Here is a 23,189-nt window from a genome sequence, read left to right on the forward strand (position 1 = left end):
AAATGCCCTTGCCCTACACGGCCGTTCTCATGTCTATAGATCTTAAGTCTGGTACTATTTTCTCAGTAAGGCCCACCCTTGCCACCCTGCCTGAAAGTCTACACTTTCTCAGATATTCTCAATCTTCTTTCTCTTTCTTATTTCTCTCTTTAACACTTACTGTCACGTACTATGCATATAGTGTCATGTACTTATACTCTTTTTTTAAAAAATGTCGATTTATTTTTGAGAGAAAGAGAGAGAGAGAGCATGCATGTGCAAGCAGGGAAGGGGCAGAAGAGAGGACAGAGAGAATCCCAAGCAGGCTCCACACTCAGCATGGAGTCTGACATGAGGCTCGATCTCATGACCATGAGATTATGACCTGAGCCGAAATCAAGAGTCAGGTGCTTAACCGACTGAGCCACCCAGGTGCCCCATTTTGTTTCAAAGTAAGCTCTGTGCCCCATGTGGGGCTCGATCTTACAGCTCTGAGATCAGGAGTCACATGCTCTGCCAACTAAGCCAGCCAGGTGCCCCCTATATTCTTTAATGTCTGTCCTCCCTCAACTAGAACAGAGTCCATGATTATATAGAATACAACAGTCCTAGTGTAGGCGTCTAATATCTGCTGCATGAATGAATGCTTATTTCAGAATGGCCTGAGAGGTGCTAACAGGTAAAAGGAAGTAAGTCAGATTAGGGAAGGCCATGGAAGACTGCAGATATCTGGAAGGGGATGGGATTTCCTTCAGTCTTTGGAGAATGAGGACTCCTTAGAAGGATGAGGATGAAGAGAGAACCCTTGGCATAGAGTTGCAGAGTACCCGTTTTGGAATCACCTGGCTTGGGTCCACGTTCTGTCTCCATCATGTAGTAGGTATAGACGAGGTAGTCTGTTTCTCTGGATGCCAGTTTCTATGTCTGTAAAACAGAGATTCTTCTCTGGGTCTCAGTTTCTGTATCTATAAAATAGAGATTACCATCGTACCTACCTCATAGGGGTGCTTGGGTTGTTTTAGGTTCAAATGAAATAATGTATAAATAATGTCCAGTGAGGGCAAGGCACTTAGGAAGACGTGTTCAAAAAGTGCTACTTTTTTTTAATGTTTATTTATTAATTGAGAGAGAGAGAGAGAAGGAGAGAACCAGCTGGGGAGGGGCAGAGAGAGAGAGGGAGACAGAGGACCCGAAGCAGGCTCTGTGCTGACAGCAGTGAGGCAGATGCGGGGCTTGAACCCTCGAACTGTGAGATCATGACCTGAGCCGAAGTCAGACACCTGACCAACTGAGCCACCCAGGTGCTCCAAAAAGTTCTACTTATTGTTGTGTAGAGCTTAGAATCCCTGTGAGCTAAGACTTCATGTTGAAGGCATTGTAGAGTGTTTCGAACTGGCAACAGAGTTAGAATGAGTTGGGCTTGAGCTTTAGACACAAGAGGTCAGCCCCTTGTGATGGAACAGCTTCTTTCTCAGAACTGTCAGTCCCTGGACTCAACCAGATGGGTTGAACCTAATTCCTGTCCTGCATTAGTTAAGATGGCGCTGCTTACAAGCAAAAAGGGAATCAGAGTTAGGCGCAAATATGGCATAAGGCCTCTGCTGGGAGGACGAGACAGCTCTCAGCTGCCTGTTGCTGACACAATCAGAGCAAAGAGCAGTGATTCACTCCAATCCTGTCGTTGAGCTCAGGATTTTGGCCAAGTGTAGGTTTCGGGGTTGGTTGGTGGATTATTTTTTCCCCTTCCTGAGTTGAAAGAGTAACTCTGTGTTTCAAAAAGGCACTTTCTTTCTGCAGAGAAATTCTGTGGTGAGAGCTTGCTGGGCTTGGTGTGGGAAGAACCACCTTTGCTTATGTCTGGGAGAGAATGAAATCTAGCGCCCCTATTTTTTTTTCCCCTCCCACCCAGTAAAGATGCAGAGCTGAAAGGTGTCTTTCAGAAGGGCCAGAGACAAGGGAGTTGACTCGTAGGTAAGAGGACGCTGTACAGGAGGCCAAAGAAGTGGCTTCTTGTTTGTTAGCGTAGGTTTGTGGCAAGGAGGTCTGTGAAGCCCTCCCCCAGAGTACCCCGGACTAAACAGAACAAATAAAACCTCTATTTGTTCATCTCTACCCTGGATTTAGATGGTGCTTTATGGCCAGGGTTATTGGGATCAGCTGAAACCCAGGCTGATGTTTATTCCTGGGATTGCAAAGACAGACAAATACCTCTCTGTCCTTCCATTTTCCAGGCCAAGAGGGCAGGAGACAATTTCAATCAAGCAGGCAAGCGGTGAAGAATTATTTTTTAGGTGCCCACTGTGTCCCCAATGCTGAGCCACCTAAATATAAATAGAAAAAGTACAAAATTCTAGCTCCAGCCCTCAAGGCACATAAAATCGAGCCTGCAGGAGGAGGCTGGGGGCAGGGGTGGGGAGAGACCAAACAAATTCAAGAGAAACTGTTAACATACAGCAGTGTGAGGTACTAAGAACTAATCTTGCAAGAGGTAAGAGATGAGGGAGGTAAGGAGTGGGAGTTGGGGAGCTCTTGGAGGAAGTTCGTAAGACAATTAACAACATGGTGAAGGAAAGCCTATCTGTCTTGTTCTCCGCCATACCCTGGCATGTAGCATAATTCCCAATGTGGAGTGGGCATTCAGTAAATATTTGAGGAATGAATGCAGAAGGAGGGGGGTGATATTAGAAGGATAAACAGGCGAAGAGGGAGGAGGGCATTCCAGCGTGAGGAAAGGCCCAGAGAAATGGTCGGATGTCTCGGTGAGACTGGTTTAACCACAGCGTAGGGTGTGTAGTGAGGAGTAGTGGGAAATGAGGTTAGATATGGGGCCAGATGGGGGAGGCTGGAAAACGAGACAGAGAAATTCAGAGATGAGTATTCCTTCATTCCTTCCTCAAGCTCTTACCGAGCGCAGACCATGTACTAGGCAAGGGAGAAAAGGAGGGATAAAAAGACGAATTAAAGGTTTTACCATCCATTGGGGATAGGTGGAATATCTGCACTTTATTGTTGTAATAAATGATGTGATAGTGATGGAATGGATGAAATATTTTGACATTCTAGTCACAGTTTGGTTGCAAGAAATTCAGGCCATGTCAAACTTGCTCAATTTAACTGAGACTCTATTAAAAGGTATATTAGACAGCCAAGGCTAGGAAGTGGACTTCAAAAGTGACAGGAGAGGGCTCAACCTGGTAAATTGGGCTGGTTCTCCTCCCTGCCTCTCCCTCTGCATTGCCTCATGGGTGGTCTCTCACCTCTGCCCCTCTCTCTGTGTATGCTCCATTCTCCTGCTTCCCTCCCTTCCTAGGATTTTACTTGGTGCAAGCTTACACTCTGACAACACAAGACCCTCCTGCTCCAGGGCCGGCCATCATCGTCTGCTCTCTGAGCCTTTTAGGGCAGCATATGGAGGAAGCAGAGGCTGATTGGCTCAGCTTAGCCTGTGGATGGGTACGCCTGGGTCAGGTGATCACTTAGAACCAATCAGCTATGGTCAGAAGGCAAATCATGTGATTTAAACATGACTGCCTAAGCCTACCAAGAACTGCAGATAAGGGACATTCCAAGAAGGGATATGGACTGGAGGGCAGTAATAGACAAGCCTAATTCCTGCTGGTTAACAGTGCAGGGAGCAAATCAATTCAGCGGGTGGGGGTGGTAAAGGGGGAAGACTATCAGACATAAACAGTATCTGATTGAAAGGTTTGAATTAGGGGCACCTGGGTGGCTCCGTTGGTTAAGCTTCTGACTTCAGCTCAGGCCATGATATCACAATTCAGGGGTTTGAGCCCCACCTCAGGCTCCATGCTGACAATGCAGAGTCTGCTTGGGATTGGGATTTTTCTCTTTCTCTCCCCCCCCCCCCCCGCCCCTCCTCCACATTCTCTCTCTTTCTCTCTCTCTCAAAATAAATAAATGAACTTTAAAAAATAAGTAAACAAATAAAGGTCTGATTTAGTCTTAGGAGAAAAAAACAATTCCCAGCTGTGGATGAAAGCAGTATTTTAGAGCAGTTAGACTGACTGTGGCCCATAGGTCAGAAACTGAAGGGACCCAGACCATCAAGAAAACTTTTGCCTGATCTAGAATGGAGCAGTTTAGAGATAAGGATTTTAAAAATAAAAGTAGCCTAAATTGTTATAGGGCAGAGTCAGCTTCTCATTTATTGCTATAACCCTGTCCTCATAGTCAGGCTCAGAGAAGAAATTCACTACACAGTTGTCAGAATGAATCAAATTTCCCTAAAACCCAGACAAACAACTGAACATATCGCTATTTGTATTCTGTTAGGGACAGAGCCAGGACCAGGAACACAGAACAAAACAAAGCAAAATTCAAAATATGATTTTTCTGATTCCTGATGCAGGGCTCGGGTCACTGACTGCAGACTTGGTGAGAAGCAAAAATGCGGCAGAAGGAGTCTGGGCCAGGCTGCCTGGCAGAGGGCTAGATGGACAGATAGTGCCGTGCCCAGTGGCCCAGAGGCAGATCAAAGCCAGCTTCCCCAGCACGGGCAGCAAGCATGGCAGGAATCTGGGGGACCTCTCACCCAGTCCTTCACCCATGCTCACAGATGGAAAGCCACGCCATTAGTGGCCACACCTTTGAGCACTGCCGCCACACAGGCAGCTGTGACGGATCTTTCATAGTGGAGTGTGTGGCTCTCTCCAGACAGGCAGCTTTGATGCCAGTGAGCATGGCATTCCTGGCCGGACCACCTGGCCTCCCAGCCCAGGTCTGCCTCTTGGGCAAGCTGCCTAACTCCTTAACTACTTCGTGTCTCAGTTTCCTCCTTTGTAAAACAGGGATAATAAACCTCCTTAGAGGGTCGATGAGAAGATTCAATGAGATGATATCTGCAAAGCAATTAAAACAGTGCCTGGCACATTTTAAGCCATCATGATTACTATAATTGGTACAAAAAAAAAAAAACAAAAAAACAAAAAAAACAGACTGCAGAGAAGAGCTTCCCAGACTGGAGGGTTCTGGAGCTCCTTTAAAACCTGCATAACCCACCAGTTAGTGGCTATGATTTGGGTCTAACACCCATCCCTTCTTTCTTCCAGGAACAGATCTAATTGGTCTAGGAGCTAAGCCAGGCCAATCATAATTCTTCCCTAGGATTTTTTTTCTTTTCTTTTTAATGTTTTATTTTATTTTTTGAGAGACAGAGAGCGTGAGCAGGGAAGGGGCAGAGACACACACACACACACACACACACACACACACACACACAGAATCCAAAGCAGGCTCCAGGCTCTGAGCTATCAGCACAGAGTCCCATGCGGGGCTCAGACCCATGGATGCGAGATCATGACCTGAGCTGACGCTCAACCGACGGAGCCACCCAGGCGCCCCCCCCTGGGATTTTTCTAACTGGATCTTCCAACTGGTGGGAAGAGAATATCACCACTACTCACCACCCGTCCTTTTCCCCTCTTTGGGGATTCAAATAGTAAAAATATGAGCCCAGAGTTGCCTTTGCTCCTTTCTCCCTTCCATGTGCAGAAGCAGGCCTGAGACAATACAGTTTGTGAGGAGAAGCTGGAACAGTCTCTGAACCCAATGGACCCTGGATCCAGACACCCACTCCTACTGGTCTGCGTTAGATTACAGAACCCTTTAAATCAGTCAATCTTGGGGCGCCTGGGTGGCTCAGTCAGTTAAGCGTCTGCCTTCAGCTCAGGTCCTGTGAGTCCAAGCCCATGTCAGGTTCTGTGCTGACAGCTCAGAGCCCGGAGCCTGCTTCAGATTCTGTGTCTCCCTCTCTCTCTCTCTCTGCCCCTCCCCCACCTCAAAATAAATAAATATTAAAAAAAGAAAAAAGGACGAGAGTGAGTGATGGGGACTGTGGCAAAGTGGTGGGCGCTTGGCCCTTCCAAGGGAAGCTGCTACCCGCAGCCCCGGCCCGTTGCTTCCGTGTGCATATGTGGGCACGGAGTTGCCAGGTCCTATGGTTTTTAATAGATTTCAGACATTTGGAATGTCCACTGTGAAATTCTAAACGTTGAACATTGTGAGTTTTTGATTAAAAAAAAAAATGGGTATGTAGGTAGGGTGACTGACTATCCCGGTTTGCCTAGGACTAAAGAGTTTTCTGGGATGTGGAACTAAGATTGCAAACCAGGACAAGCCGGTCACCCTACCTGTGGGCCAAAAGGAGCACACGTGATACTTGTGGCCCACACACTCTCGTTTCAGCCGGAAACAGTCCGTGAGGTAGCTAAGCAAGGAACATATGTCCTCCAGCCCCCATCCTCAAAACCCCAGGAGGAAGATGCACTGTTACTCCCAGTGAACAGAGACTCACATCCCCTACAACGAGTGTGAGGCGGAGAATTCTTCCAGGAGCCGGTGAAACATTCCCTTGCTTCCCCTTGTGGGCCTGGCCCTAGGTGATCCGTAAGATTCAGGCTTCTCCCTGCCACTTCCAGCAGCCTCTCCACGGCGGTAAAGTCTCATCTCTGCTCGGAGAGGGCGGGGCCTTCTAGGCAGCCAGGAGATTAAGGGGGTTTTCCCTTAATCCCTCCTCTTTAGGCTGAAAGGCTACGTTTATGATTACATTCCATACAGTGAACTTGGAGCTCGTCCACTTTTATGAATGTGAAAACCAAAGGCGCAGAGTAGGGAGGCGACTTGCTTGAAGCCCACAGCTCGCTGACTGAGCTCTGGGGTCTTCCTTGCTGGCTTGGTACCTGTCTCTCTGTTAGGGAAAGGGAAGGGGACTGACATTCGCTCACTGCCTCCTCCATCCTGGGACCCTCCTAATGCCCAACAAAATGCCAAGGGAAGGCCTGGAGTCCCGGGCCCGTGCCCGTTCCAGGCCACCACCCTGCCAATCCAGGCGTGCCAGGAGGGCGTTTGGAATTGCCAGGTTGTCATTGCACAAAGGGAGGGGTGTGCAGCTCCGAATAGAGTGAAATAATAAGGGTCACAAATAGGCTCCCTCTGCCGACGTTCACCAGGTGTCGGTGGCTCTGTGGGTGGGTTACGGGGAGAGACAGGTCCACCCCCTCACGAAATCGTTCTCTGATGAGATGATGCATGTTAAGTGAACTATAAACTTTTAAGAGCACATTCCAGACCCACTCATAAACATTAGGAATCATTCCCTTTGGGAAAGCTAATATTCTTGAGGCAACAGAGTGTACTACCAGCCCAGAGGGGGCCCCGCTGGGATTTCCTTTCAACCAGAAGACTGAATTCTTCTAAGGGAGCCAAAATTAGAGAGAAAGTGAGGTTTGTATTTTATTCTCGGCTTTAGCCCTTACGCCTGGATATCTCTGACCCCTTTTAACCGGGTGGCGGAAAGCCAGTGTTACATCAAAGTTACAAGCAGAAGGCAGTTGTTGTTGTTAGATCTGAGTTCAAATCCTGTCTCTGCCACTTACCTGATGGGTGATGCGGGAGACACCCTACTAAAACACTCTGGCCCTCAGATTTCCCCTCTGAGAACGAGCTGGCAAGGCCAGATCGCAGCACGATTGTAAGGATGGAAAATGAGATGATACACACTGTCCATGTGACCCTGTAATCCCACTCCGACATACTGGTCGATGAGAAATGTATATTCACACAAAAACCTGTGTATGAATGTCTATAGAAGTTCCACTCATAATTGCCCCAAAATGCAGACCTAAATGTCCTCCAGCTGATGAATGGGTAAACAAACTGTGATACATCCATACAATGGAATAGGAGTCTGGTAAGTGAAAAAGGTCAGATGCAAAAAATTACATATTGCCTGATCCATCTACGTGACATTCTGGGAAAAGCAAAACTATAGGGACAGAGAACATATCAGTCGTTGCTAGGGGCTGGGGCTGGTGGCGCCGATAGGGTTGCTAGGGGCTGGAGATGGGGGTAGAGGACGGCTAGAGATGGGCATGAGAGAATTTGGGGGGAGGGATAGAACTGTTCTGTATCTTGGGGCGCTTGGGTGGCTCAGTTGATTGAGCATCCGACTTCGGCTCAGGTCATGATCTCGCAGTTCATGAGGTCGAGCCCCGCGTTGGGCTTTCTGCTCTCAGCATGGAGCCCGCTTTGGATCTTCTGTCCCTCTCTTCTCTCTGTCCCTCCCCTGCTTGCTCTCCCTCTCTCTCTCTCAAATATATGCAAAACATTAAAAACATTTTTTTAAAAAAGAACTGTTCTGTATCTTGACTTTGGTAGTAGCTATACAACTGTATGCATTTGTCAGAAATCACAGAGCTGTCCACTGAAAAGAGTGAATTTTACTGTATATAAGTTATGTTTCATGAAACCTGACTTCTAAAAAAACGTGAAAACAAAGGAAAAGGGCCCAGGTCATCAGTTCCCCCCCAGAAGAATACCTATGGACTCCTTTTCACTGAAGTGTTAATAACAGTGTGTTCTTCTCTCCAGTATTTTCACTCTTGTGAAAAGAGCCTGTAACTTTTGTAGAAAAAGAAGGGTGACAGAGTGTGCCCGTGTGTGTGTGTCTGTCTGTATGTGTCTATTTGTGTTTATTTATATATGTATAAAGAAACTCTGAAAAGATACACAAGAAACTAATAACAGCAGTAACTATGGGGGTGCGGTAGGAACTGGGCAGATGGGGACCCCGTAGGAGGAAGACTTTCAAAAATAACTTCTGTGTGTGTGTGTGTGTGTGTAGTACATTCACGTGGTTCGAAAATTATATAATTGTTATTATATAATAATATTATATATAATGTTTATTATAAGCATTATGTAATTTTGGAACCACGTGAATGTGTTACACATAAAAACATGAAATTCTTCTTAAAAATCAAAAGGTTTCCGAGACAGAGAAATGCTTACTGCCGAGGCATGACTCTCCCCTGGTGGAATCTGTGAGGGGGTGGCATTCTGTGGCAGCCACATCACGTGAGCACAGCTTACTCGGCCTTGCCCCACCTACCCTGCTAATAAACCCAAGGCAAGGCTTGGCTCCTGGAGGAGGTGGGCTCCCGTTCTCAGGAAAGAGCAGAATTGTGAACGAACACCCTCCTTTTCCTCCGCATGTCTCCCCTGTGTGCCTCCCGCTGGCAGAAATTCTTTTAGTCTTTCACCCTACCATCGAGGCAGGATTTCACCCACAATTGCTCCCTGCAGGTGTCATTACAGGCTGGAAGTCATACTTTGGCGTAGACGTCTGATATCAGACTCAGACTCTCTCCCAGACTCGTATTTTGGAAGAGAGCAAGCAGCCCACTTATATTTTGGGTGTGCAGCCCGTTTCAGGGCCCCGGGCACCCGACATAGAGGGCGGTGGAGAGACCCCAGTTAAATACTTCTCAGTCTCATCTGGGCGGGCTCTAGAAAACACAGAGTGCCGGGGGGGCCTGCCGCATCCCAGAGCACGTGCTCTGGAGTCAAGCTTGAGTTTGAATCTCACGTTACCCTCTTCCCAGCTACGACCCTCGGCCAAGTATTTAACCTCTCTGTGCCTCAGTTTCCTCATTTGCGAAACGAGAATCCTAATGACACCTGTGTTGAGTGCGTCGCCACACAGGTGAACGGAGATTATGTGGTGACAGGCAGCACCGTGAAAGACGCACCTTAGGTACTTAGCACCCGGGAGCCCTTCTCAGCCAGGTCCGCCAGGGCCAACTCAAGGCCACGCATACGGTTGGGGGGGGGAAAGGGTGACAGACCCAGGAGCAGCGATGTGGAACAATACCGAGAACGAAAGCAGGGTGGTGGGGCTGACTCACTGGATGACTCATTTCCTTGCCCAGGGATGTTCTGAGCATCCACTGAGCCGCTCCTCGTAGTCCTCACACCCTCTGTTCCCTTTTTGTGGGGAAGGCCCAGAGAAGGTCGCCCTGTACCCACGGGGAATGGGGAGCTGGATGCCAGACCTTCCCCTTCCACCCGGGACTGAAAGAGAGGTCAGCCGGCTAGAAAAATCCTTTTTCGCCCTACAAAATACCAGTCCCTGAGGATGCATTTTGAGAAAGGACAGTTTTTGCTCTGGAACACAGGAGAGAATCTAGACTCATTTTGCCCTTTTCGAGATTATCACAGAGGTTTCTGCACCCCATAGAACGTTAGGGAAACACACAAAAGTGTAAACTAACTGAAAGAGCCACCCATCATCCTGTCATTTAGATTGAGCCATAGGGATGAGTTTGGTATTTTTCCATTCTATTTTTTTCTGTCTTTTTTTCATAATACGGTCAAGCTTATATTGTTTATTTCAGCACTACTCAGAAGAAATAGTTGAATCACAAATGTGAGCCACGCATGTAATTTTAAATGTTTTGGTAGCCTCGTTAAAGAGAAATGAACACAAAAAGGTAAAATTGCTTTTAACATTATATTTCACACAAGAATCGTTTCCTCATATCCTCACTATTAAAATTACTAGTGAGACACTTTACAGTCGCTTGAAGTCTTTGAGATCTTTCTTTTTCTCCACTACACCATATCTCAATTCAGCCCGGCCACATGGAGCTCGTAGACAGCGCCGCTCCATACGATTTCTACCTTGCCTTTGTTTTTGCTGAAATTGTATCCTAGGTGTTTCCTCACATCCTAAAATATCTTTCTCTTTTCATAAAATATCTTTTGGCAAAAATAACTTCTAAGAGTTTAAATACCACGTATTTACTATCTACTCCCAAAGGTAATATATTTATTTCTGTTTTGTTTTGTTCTGTCTCCTCACTCAGGGACAATTTGTGTTAGCCATCTGACAGAATCACTTTTAGACTATTTTCTCGGCAAATATTCAGATCGAGCAAAAACTGGATGCATACAATATGTTCTGTTTTGTTTTATTTATTTATTATTAAAAAATATGTTCTGTTTTATAACCACTCTTTTCAGTTAATGATGCCTTGTGAAAACACCAACAGTAATAATGACAGGGTCACCTTTGAGCCTCTGCAGCGAGCCAGGCATGTTCAAACACCTGCTCTCATCTCTGCAGTGGGGGGTGGGAGGGGCGGGGAAGTGGGGAGGGGTGGGCAAGCGTTTCCAACCCCAGTTCTCAAAAGTGGAATTGGGGGCTCAGAAAAGTAAAGTGATTTTCGTTATTGCCAAGTTGGGATTTAACCCAGATCCTCTGATCTCATCTCCAAGAGCCTTTCATTTCACCATATGGACTCCTTCTGGAGGAAGGCAGGCAGGGGACCCAAGACATGCCAAAGAAGCAATTTACAAATTAACTTCTGGAGTAGGATTCTCACTAAATTGAGACTGTCTCTACCCATAGTTTTGCCTAATAACCTCCAGAATCACCCAGGCAAATCCTCTTCCCCTTGCACACATATGCCTGCTGCCACCTTCCTGTGGGACATCCGTCCCCCTCCGGGTTTTCCTTCTCTGTAGCTTCTAAGAAAGGATCCTGGGAGTCTCTGTTAAGTCCATTTCTCATCCTCAGCACTACTGACATGAGGCGCTCTTCTGTGCCTTGTAGGTGGTTAGCAGCATCGCTGACCTCTGTCCACTAGATCCGAGTGGCACTGCCACCACCACCGCTGCCAGTTGTGACCATCAAAAGTATCTGCAGACGTTGTCAAATGTCCTTGGGGGCTGGGGATGTGTGGATATTGCCCAATGGTTTGAGAGCCATTGCTCTACGTATTAACAGAGAGAAGAGTCTTTCCTAAACTAGTCATTTGATAGAACCCAGAGTACGGGTAAGGCAATGCCTTCCTATATGGCCTGCCATCCTCACGAAGACAGGAATCTTTTCCCTCCACCAGTGGGTCTCTAGTATCTGCACCTAATAAGCACTCAACAAATGTGTGCACGGTGAAGGAGGCTGGTGATATTTTGTCGTGTTGTACCTACTATTAGGCTTTTCAGGACTGAGCCAAATGCACCTGATACATGGCCCAGATGATAGTGCCCTTTCCAAATCCTTTCCTCCTTTCTGCTTCTGGTATTCAATCTGTTATTTTTTTTATGCGAGGGAGAGTGATGTGCAATCTTAGCATTTACATTCCTGACTGTCATATTACACTTGGATTATGCACATATGTCTGATGCTAGATTGACAAATATTTCCACGAGGCAAAGGAAACACTTTTTAACATTAACTGTTTCTCTAGTTTGGAGCATTTAGATTGTTTCCAAATTTTCTCATTATAAATAACCCTGTAGTGAACATCTTTGGGCCTATATCTCAGCTTTACAATTTTTTTAAATAAAAAATCAATACCCTAAGTATGAAATCCAAAAGAGCAAATCCCTTCCTATTCAGCATCTAGACTCCTTTTGTTAAGTTTTACATCTGGAAACTCCTCTATTTCAGAAAACAAATATCCAACATTAACTGAACTAATAAAATTCCCTTGAATTCAGCTCAGGTTGGCCTCCATCTTTGTGAGTATAACTGGAGTAGCGTTTTTGTAGACAAACTTGTCGTCTGTCACTTTAACTCTTTGAGCCTTAATTTCCTCATCCACTAAATGGGAGTGATAACAGTATAAGCTTCAGAGAGTTTTTCAAGGATTAAGTGAGATAATGCACACAAAGATATCGGCACCTAGAAAAAACAATAAAAAAGGTAAAGTATTGTAAACTGTTCATGGTAGAGTCTAGCTGGTAGGTATATGAGCGTTCCCTGTGAAATCCTTTCACCTTGTGTTGAAAAGTTTTTATACTAAAATGTTAGGAAAAGACAGTTTCACAAATAAATATAATGTTAGTTGACATCACAGCTATTTACTAAAGAGAGCATGGGGCAGATCTCAGAGAACGTCAGGTCCAATGTAAACACATTAAACCAAGCTTGAAATGTGGAATCTGTTCCTCGGGTACTACGTCAAATGTATTTAGATCTTCCCTGAGTATAGAAAAGTATGACCAGAATTTGAGTGAGTGCTGGAAAGGACTGTTGGTTTTTATTTTACCATCTGGTCTCAGAATATAAACCACAGTGTGGGGATAGCATATGCTGTAGAAGTGGTATTTTTTTTTTTTTTGAGTTTAAGAGATTAAAATATATATAGTTTGTTTGCAAAGTCACTCTGAAACATTTTTAAAAACATCTGTTTCAGAGTCAAACACTTCTGGATTAGAATCTTTTGTCAGCTGCTTAGTAGTTGTGTGACATTTAGGTTAGTCACCTCTCTGTGGGCCTCAGTGTCTTCACCTGTGAAACAGGGATGATGCTAGAACCTCCCTCACAGAGAGGTGTGAGGATTAAGTGAGCATGTGAAAGTGCTAACATGGGGCTCGCGCAGAGTGAGGCTAATACCCAGTGAGGTTTCCTTCTTTCTAAGGGGCAACCCTCTTTGTTTCGCCAGTGAATTATTCAGAATGCAGCCTTGCTGGGGTGCTTGGGTGGCTCAGTCGGTTAAGTGTCCGACTTCAGCTCAGGTCATGATCTCGTGGTTTGTGAGTTCCAGCCCCGCGTCAGGCTCTGTGCTGACAGCTTGGAGCCTGTTTTGGATTCTGTGTCTCCCTCTCTCTCTCTGCCCCTCCCCTGCTTGCACTCTGCCTCTCTCAAAAATAAATAAACATTTAAAAAAATGCAAAATGCAGCTTTGCTAATATAACCAAAGGTGATTTTTCTGTTGGGAAGGTCACACGGGGCCAGAATCCTGAACTGCTCACAGACTAATGTTGAAAAACTCAGCATATTGTTGTTCCAATTTCCTCCTATTCAGAGCCCCTGCACGTGGTGACTGGCTTTATGATTCACTGAGATCCCTCCCAGAAATTTCACTTTGACCTTAAATGTGTGAAAATTCCATTCCCGGCAAGTGAAGCACATTGCTTTGGGGATGAGAGCTGAACTTATTTTGTGTTTTAAATCCTCTGCTATTGGTTAACATCAGAGGACCCAAATATGTGCCATCATCATCTGCAGGCGACAAGCTTGCTATAACATATTATGAAGTGTCGTGCCCGTGTGTTTCCTTATATTTCAGAATACACCCCTCTTCTGTCCTTCACCACGGGCAATGCAAAACACATCCCAAATCACACTCGCCATATTCTATGACGATCATGGCCGTGACCAGCATCACCATCCTGTCGGCATAGGAGAGAGGGAGAGAAGAGAGCTGGTGCTGGTCCATGTGGAGCCTTAGTACCAAGTAAAGGGGTCCCCACCCTCCAAGCAGATACAGCCCTTGCCGGAGTGAGTGACAAGAGTCACAAGAGTAGGAAACACGAGAGTAGGCCCTGACTCACCTCCTGAGCTGAAAGCTCTCGTGCAGGGCACAGCCTTGTGGATTCTGGGAACGGCATGGAGTTCGGAGTTAGGTAGAGTCAGCTTTAAATCTAGTCCCAGACATCTACCAGTGACCCTGAGCCAATTATTTACCTGCCCTGAGCCTCCTTTTCTCATTTGATTATAATGCCAATTTCCTACGATTATTTGAAAGGTTAAATGCAATAGAATATTTAAAAACTATTTGTGTGTTTGGATAAACATAAAAGAAAATGCCTGGAAAGGCACACTGAGCTATGAAACGTGGTTAGAATTTAGGGGAAGAATTACAAGTCTCCTTTTTTGTTGTTGTTTCTTTAAACACTTCTGTTTTGTTTGAACTTGTTTATTATTTTATTACATTTATCTTTACTTTTTTATTTTAAAATCATTTATTTTTTAATTTTTTTTAATGTTTATTCATTTTTGAGAGACAGAGAGACACAGTGTGAGCGGGGGAGGGGCAGAGAGAGAGGAGACACAACATCTGAAGTAGGCTCCAGGCTCCGAGCTATCCACACAGAACGTGACACGGGGCTCAAACCCCAGGACCCCAAGATCATGACCCCAGCCGAAGTCAGATGCTTGACTGACTAAGCCACCCAGGTGCCCCAATTTCATTATTATTTTTTAAAGATTTTATTTTTAAGTAATCTCTACACCCAGTACAGGGCTTGAACTTACAACCCCAAGATCAAGAGTTACATGCTCCACTGACTGAGCCAGCCAGGTGCCCCTACTTTTTTTTTTTTAAGATAATTTTATTTTATTTTTTTAATTAATTTTTTTAAGTAAGCTCTACACTCAATGTGGGGCTTGAACTCGTGACACCAAGATCAAGAGTTGCATGCTCTACCGACTGAGCCAGCCAGGTGCTCCTGTTAAATACTTTTTTACTTTATAAATAATAGTATTATTTGGGAATTATTTAAGATTTACAGAAGACATACAAAAATAGTACAGAGAGTACTTATACTCCCAGTTTCCCCTCTTGTTAACATTTTGCATAACCATGGAACATTTGTCAGAACTAAGAAACCTATATTGGTACATTACATTACTGTCATTAAACTTTGGACTTTCTTCAGACTTCATTTATTTTTCCATTAATATCCTTTTTCTGTTCTGGGATCCTGTACCCACTTTGCATTTAGTTATATCACTTTTAAACTTACATATATTTATATAATAAATACATATATTCTCCTATATTTGAAAATAACAAAAGACTATACATATTATGTATTTTATACTTTATATATTATAATATTATGTTATATTATATTATATTATATTGTATTGTATTGTATTATATATTCTTTCGTTGTTCCTGAATATAAGGGAGAGAGGAGATTAAGAGATTTGGGAATGACTGCCATAAATAGCTGTGCAACTTTGAGCCTGATGCTTCCCCACTCTGGGCCTTAGTTTCCTCATCTATAAAATAAATGGGGAGGGTAAGTGATTACTAAGCTCCCTCTCTCACAGTACAGGCCCACTGTTTTCTAGATGAGAAAAAAAATGAAGAAGTTAAAGTAAACACAACTCTCAAAATATTAAAATAGATGTCTTAGCTCCAAGGAGTCCCTTTTGGCCTCATTAAGGAAAGGAACGGTTAAAGACCTGATTACATCTTCCAACGGGGATCCCAACTACCATGGCCACTGGGGAGGGAGGTATTTGGTGATCTAACAAGTATCTTCCGTTTCTCTCTACTAGGATTATTTTTAGTGTAATGGAGTAGAACAGGGGGAGGTTTTGTCCAAATTGTTGGACAAATCAGAAATATAAATCCTGATTCTCATTTTGCTTTATTACTTACGACTTTCTGATCTCTGATGAAGAAGACAGGACCTGCAACTGGTCTCCATTTTTTTTACCAGCTGGTTTAGTCTTAAGTTCATGGCAACCTGCCCAAGCTTGCCAGTTGAGTGAGCTTTAGACAGTAGGCGCTGACGTGGATAATTATGCATCAAAACCCAGCTTACCTTACCTCTCCTAGAGAAACCTGACATCTCTGCCCTTGAACATCTTACTTCCTTTGCCCCTGGCAATTGGCATGGATTTATTCATTCAGAACTGTGTCCATGGCAGGCAAGTTCTGTCCATGTTTGGCTAACAGAGCAGGCAATGTTGTCACATCCTTAGGGAAACATCCTTATCTACCCCTTAAAGATTAGGTCAGGCTCCTGGTAAATACTTTCTTTTCTTTTCTTTATTTTTCCTCTCTTTTTATTTTTTATCTTATTTTTTTAATTTACATCCAAGTTACTTAGCATATAGTGCAACAATGATTTCAGGGGTAGATTCCTTAATGCCCCTTATCCATTCACCCCATCCTCCCTCACACAACCCCTCCAGCAACCCTCTGTTTGTTCTCCATATTTATGAGTCTCTTCTGTTTTGTCTCCCTCCCTGTTTTTATATTATTTTTGCTTCCCTTCCCTTATGTCCATCTGTTCTATGTCTTAAAGTCCTCATTTGAGTGAAGTCATATGATTTTTGTCTTTCTCTGACTAATTTCACTTAGCATACCCTCCAGTCCTATCCACATAGTTGCAAATGGCAAGATTTGATTCTTTTGGATTGCTGAGTAATACTCCACTGTATATATGTACCACATCTTCTTTATTCATTCATCCATCAGTGGACATTTGGGCTCTTTCCATACTTTGGCTATTGTCGATAGTGCTGCTATAAACACTGGAGTGCAGGTGTCCCTTTGAAACAGCACACCTGTATCCCTTGGATAAATACCTAGTAGTGCAATTCCTGGGTCGTAGGGCCCTGGAAAATACTTTCAAAGCGTCCTGCATGTCCCCAGCACAGCAGTCAGCACATTTATTATCATTTACCTAACTTGTTATGATTTGATTAATGTCTCTCTTTCCCTGTGGTTCTCATGGTGGCAATGTTGTCCCCCAGGGGACATTTGGCAATATCTGAAGACATTTTTGGTTACCAAAATAGAGGGTGGATTCTGCTGGTATTTAGTAAGTAGAGGCCAGGGAGGCTATTAAACATCCTATGGTATGCAGAACAGCTCCCACAACGAAGAATTACCCATCAAAATGTCCACAGTGTTGAGAAGCCTGCTGTGGATTATGAATTCCATGAGGACCGGTACTTTGTTTGGTTCACCACTGACCCTAGGCCTCACACAGGGTTGGCCAGAGAAAAGGTATTCAGCGAATAGTTGATGACTGACACTTGTCTAGTCTGTCCTCTGGGACTGGGGTGGCATCCAATTGAATTTTGTTTCCCAAGGGCTGAACCCAGGGCTTAATATGTAGTAATTACATTATTATGAATGAATGAATGAATGAATGAATCCATCCATCCATCCATCCATCTATCCATCCATTCACCCATTCCCAAATGACCCAAATGAACCCTCATGCCAAGAACACTCAAGTAGTGGTCTTCTGACATCTGTTTTGGTTTTACTACTACCTAGCTACGTGATCTTATGAATTTGGCATATATTTGTTTTAGACAAGCATTGTCCAGTAGAACTTATGCAATTATGGAAATTGTACATATCTATGCAGTCCAATACAGTAGCTCCTAGCCAAATGTGGCTACTGAACCCTTGCAATGTGGCTAGTGCTATTTTACTTACTTTGAATTTCAATAGCCACAAGGTACCTAGCAGCTACTGTATTGGACAGCATAATTCTACATGTTCTATAAGATTTTTGTATTCAGTATCATATCACGTATCATTCATTTTATACCCACCTGAAAATAGTATTGCTACATGGGTTTTTATATAAATATATTTTTCACAGGTTTCTGCAACTTGTCACTCTGTTTTTTCACCTCTGTCCACTTAGATCTAGCTCATTCCTTTTATCTACTGCATAGTGCTTTTTGGTATGACTATTTTATGTTTTATTAGCCATTTTCCTACTAATTTTTTTTCTGTTACAAACAATGCTGCAACAAACATCTTTGAATGTCTCCTCAGGCCTCTCCTTGGTAGCTCTCCGCAGTGGAATTGCTGGGTCATAGTATATGCATAAGTATAATTTTATTACTTCCTGCCAAAATTATGCCCCAATTTTTCACCTGTAAAATAAGAGGGATTCAGTGATTTCTAAGATTTTTCTCCCCCAGTTCTGAAACCCAATCATTCTGAGCCAATAGAGGTGAGAAGCAGACTTGAAACTTTTGGCAGTGATCTAGTATATACTGTGTTTAGTCAGATGCAGCGGAAACAGATAATATCCAGGGTCATATGTTCCCAGTTGTTCCCTCTCTGGGTCCCTGGGAAGAGAAAACTCCATAAAACACCAGATCAAATGTTCTTTTAATCCTCTAAGTAATGGAGTGGATAAAGGTTTCTGACAGTGGAAAACTCCAATTATTCAATTACATTAATATAAATCTGTCACTAGATTTGGAAGCTCAAGTTTGCTTGCTCAGATAGCTACTAAAGTAAAAAGGTTTCCATGCTATGCACAGTTTTTCTAACTTCCCCCACGTGGTTGTGATTTAGAGTCATTTTACCCACTCACACCTGCTGTTACCCAACTTAATATCAGTGCAATGAATGATAAAACATTGTAAGAGGAACTCAATCTAATCTTAGCAAATACCTCATTTCTACCAATTTTGAATGTGTCCATTGTCTCTGAGCAGTAACCACAATTCAGGATATCAGAATACACACACACACACACACACACACACACACACAGGCACATATAAATTCTGTTCCTTCGAAATTAAAGAAACAATACCACTGACATCTTGTCCATGACTCATGTCTGCATGATTCCAAGCTCATGAGAGGGATTTAAACCACTTATCTGAGTGGGGGATATTTTTCGGATAATATGGGCTTTTCCATCACCTATTAAGTTACAAATACTATTAATATACTAGGGCATATAGTAATAAGAATATATATAAAAATGCATGAGGTAGATAGTGTTGACTCTAAACTGACACTGACTACTCCCAATATTAGGATAAAGTTTGCTGAAAACAAAACTTTAGAAAAAAAATGATTTGGTGGTTTCCCTCCCATTATAGATTTGCTTATTACAAAAACTTTGGAAATTATAGAAAAGCAGAAGGAAGAATAAAAAGATGATCTTTATTCCTTTTTCTTCCCATTTTTCTTTAGAAATTCTTTTATAGCTTGAGAAGTTTTTAAAATACAGAAAAGTACAGAGAATAACAACAACAACTCACCCATATTCTCACCATAACTCAGTATAACTGTTTTTTAGGGCGCCTGAGTGGCACAGTCAGTTAAGCAACCAACTCTTGATTTCAACTCAGGTCATGATCTCAAGGTTCGTGAGTTTGAGCCCTTCATCAGGTTCTGCACTGACAGCGTGGAGCCTGCTTCAGATTCTCTACCTTTCTCTCTGCCCTCCCCTCCACCTCTCAAAAATAAATAAACATTAAAAAAAATTAAAGGGGCGCTCTTGAGCTTGAGCCCCGCATCGGGCTCTGAGCTGACAGCTTAGAGCCTGGAGCCTGCTTCAGATTCTGTCTCTCTCTCTCTCTCTCTCTCTCTCTCTCTGCCCCTTCTACTCTCCCCCTCTCTCTCTCAAAAATTTACAAACATTAAAAAAATTTATTGTCACATTGGTTTCCATACAACACTCAGTACTCATCCCAACAGGTGCCCTCCTCAATGCCCATCACCCACTTTCCCCTCCCTCCCACCCCCATCAACCCTTAGTTTATCCTCAGTTTTTAAGAGTCTCTTATGGTTTGGCTCCCTCCCTCTCTTTTTTTCTTTTTTCCTTCCCCTCCCCCATGGTCTTCTGTTGAGTTTCTCAGGATCCACATAAGAGTGAAAACATACGGTATCTGTCTTTCTCTGTATGACCTATTTCACTTAGCACAACACTCTCCAGTTCCATCCATGTTGCTAATTTTTTAATTAAAAAAAATTAAAAAAAGAAATAACCATTTCTTTCAAATGTCCTTGGGAGTTCTGTATGACTAATGCCATAAACCAAGGCAAAGACCAGCATTAACAGGGAGGAGATACTTGCAACACATGTAAACAACAACAGATCTGTAACCAGAATATATGAAAGACTAACAAAAGATATAAACAACCCAAATGAAAAAAGTGGCCAAAGGAAATAAACAGAAGAGGAACTTGAATGGTCAATAAATATCTGAAAAGGTGTTCAAACTTGCTAATAATAGGAAAATGCAAATCCAAACAATGTTATACATATATATAGTAACAGTATAAACACCAACATGGGATGATATGCTTCAACTTTAAGACGGTGGTTACTATGGGGAGGGAGAAAGGAAAAAAAGGACAGGTAATGAGACTTCAGTGTTATGTGTAATGTCTTAAGTTTTTCTAAAAAATATGAACAAATAGGGGCGCCTGGGTGGCTCAGTCGGTTAAGCAGCCAACTTCAGCTCAGGTCACGATCTCACGGTCCATGAGTTCGAGCCCCGCGTCAGGCTCTGGGCTGATGGCTCAGAGCCCGGAGCCTGCTTCCGATTCTGTGTCTCCCTCTCTCTCTGCCCCTCCCCCATTCATGCTCTGTCTCGCTCTGTCTCAAAAATAAATAAAGGTTAAAAAAAAATTAAAAAAAAATATGAACAAATATAGGGAAATGTTGAATTTGTTATCTGGGTGATGGATATATGGCATCTATTTCCTATATATTTGAAATATTTCCTATTTTGAGATGAAAAAAACCCTTCATTTTGGGCTGATTTATATGAATATAAAACTTTGCAAGGCATCACTTTATGAAATTACTTCCTTCAGTTTCAAGTACTATGTTTATTTCATTTATTGATTTTTGTGCTTTGATCAAGACTGCCTGGAATAGTTTGCATATTATAAACCTAAAAGCTGTTGGTCATTGCGGTTTAATTATCCTCTAGGGTCTAGAGTCTAGGCTTTTAGGCTTTGCTTAATAGATGTTGACTTCTTGCTTTTAAAAAAACCAAACTGGGCGTGGACTTAGATGAAGGTGACATTAATATCTTGGTGTATCAGTTAGAACTCAGTAAGTCTACAAGTGACAGAAAATCATCTCAAGCATACTTAACATAGAATGTTATTTGGTCATGTCACTGAAGCGTTCTTGGTTGCAAAGTAGCTGGTCAGGCTTCAGGTACCAGTGGATCCAGGTCTTCAATGATTCCAACTTACTAGTTTTTCAGTATCATAAATAATGTTGCAATAAACATGTCATTGCATGCTTATATACATGAGTGAGAGGTTCTCAAATCTGGAAATGGAATTGCCAGGCCAAGAGTGTAGACATTTCCAACTTCACCAGATATTGCCAAATTTCTACCCAAAGTGAGAGGTTTTTATTTTGTCACTTTATACTTCCATAAGCACCAGCAGTGTATGAAACTTCTTGTTTCCTTTCCTTTTGTCCTTATTACACTTAGAATTTTTTTTAATAAAGTGTATCTATTTTTGAGAGACAGAGCATGAATGGGGGGAGGGGCAGAGAGAGAAGGAGACACAGAATCTGATGCAGGCTCCAGCCTCCGATCTGTCAGTATAGAGCCCGACGGGGGCTTGAACCTACGGACTACGAGGTCATGACCTGAGCCAAAGTTGGACGCTTTACCTACTGAGGCACCCAGGCACACCTACACTTAGAATTTTAAGATCTTAAAATTTTTCTATTCTTCAGCCAGGTGATCAAGATCATTAACAGTCATAAATTATCTTGATAGTATGTATCCTTGACATGATGTGATAAAAATGGCACTTAAACTCTATGATTTTCCTCCCCAAATCTCATTGCTCCAGTCTAGGTACAAGAAAAACATCAAATATAGTAGAGGGGTGCCATACAATGTACCTGTCCAGTAGTCCTCAAAACTGTCAGAGTCATCAAAACCAAGGACAGTCTCAGAAACTGTCACAGCCAAGAGGAGCCTAAGGAGCATATATGGTGACTAAATGTGAAGTAGTATCCTGAATGGAATCCTGGAATACAAAAAGGACATTAGGTAAACTGAGGAAATCTGGATAAACTGTGGACTTATAATGATGATGTGTCAATATCCGTACATTAATTGTAACAAATGTACCACATTAACATAAGGCGTTAATATTCACCGAATCTGGGCAGGAGGTATATGGAAACTCTGTATTATTTTCTCCAATTTTCTGTAAATCTGAAACTGTTCCAAAACACAAGGTCTATTAAATTTTGTTCTACTCATAAAGGTACCTCCTTGTTTTAATTTTCATTACTCCAGTTACTGGTGAGGTTGAGCATTTTCTCATGTTTATTAACCATCCAGAATTCTCTTTGATGAATTTCTGTTGTTTTTAATATTTATTTATTTTTGAGAGAAAGAGAGGGAAAGACAGAGCATGAGCAGGGGAGGGGCAGAGAAAGAGGGAGACACAGAATCTGAACAGGCTCCAGGCTCTGAGCTGTCAGACAGCTCGAGCTGTCTCGAGCCCGACACGGGGCTCGAACCCACCAACTGTGAGATCATGACCTGAACTGAAGTTGGACGTTTAACCAACTGAGCCACCCAGGCGCCCCTCTTTGATGAACTTCTTGTTCACCTTTGCCTACTTTAAAAATTGGGTTTTTTTTTTGGGGGGGGGGGGATGCCTGGTTGGCTCAGTTGGTTAAGCGACCGACTTCGGCTCAGGTCATGATCTCTCGGTTTGTGAGTTCGAGCCCCGTGTTGGGCTCTGTGCTGACAGCTAAGAGCCTGGAGCCTGCTTCGGATTCTGTGTCTCCCTCTCTGTCCCCTCTCTCTCTCTGCCCCTCCCCCACTCATGCTCAGTCTCCCTCTCTCTCTCTCAAAAATAAACAAACATTAAAAAAACATTAAAAATTTAATCCAGTCTGATTTATTTTGATCTGGTATAAGGTAAGGAACTCATTTATTTTACTTTTTTGTGTAAGTACCTAATTGTTCTGGCACTATTTATTATGTTTTTCAATTTTTCCCACTGATTTATAATGCAGTTTCTGTTTTATGCCATATGTCTTTAAGCTGTTTGTGGGTTATATCTGCTCCTTTAATCTATTTGTCTATTTCTAAACAAAAGTTGAAT

The 23,189-nt window shown here is 43.1% G+C and overlaps 1 protein-coding gene across 1 annotated transcript in view; it reads left to right on the forward strand.

Moving 5' to 3' along the window:
* Window positions 1-21,980, forward strand: part of LOC122209114 (cytochrome b5 type B) — a 110,349-nt gene extending 88,369 nt beyond the window's left edge. The window contains exon 9 of the transcript XR_006197456.1: window positions 21,915-21,980. The gene's annotated coding sequence lies outside the window, so the exon portion shown is untranslated. The remainder of the gene's footprint in view (window positions 1-21,914) is intronic.
* Window positions 21,981-23,189: the final 1,209 nt, after the last annotated feature.

Source organism: Panthera leo, chromosome E2 (genome assembly GCF_018350215.1).
Source record: "Panthera leo isolate Ple1 chromosome E2, P.leo_Ple1_pat1.1, whole genome shotgun sequence".
NCBI classification, from domain to species: Eukaryota; Metazoa; Chordata; class Mammalia; order Carnivora; family Felidae; genus Panthera; species Panthera leo.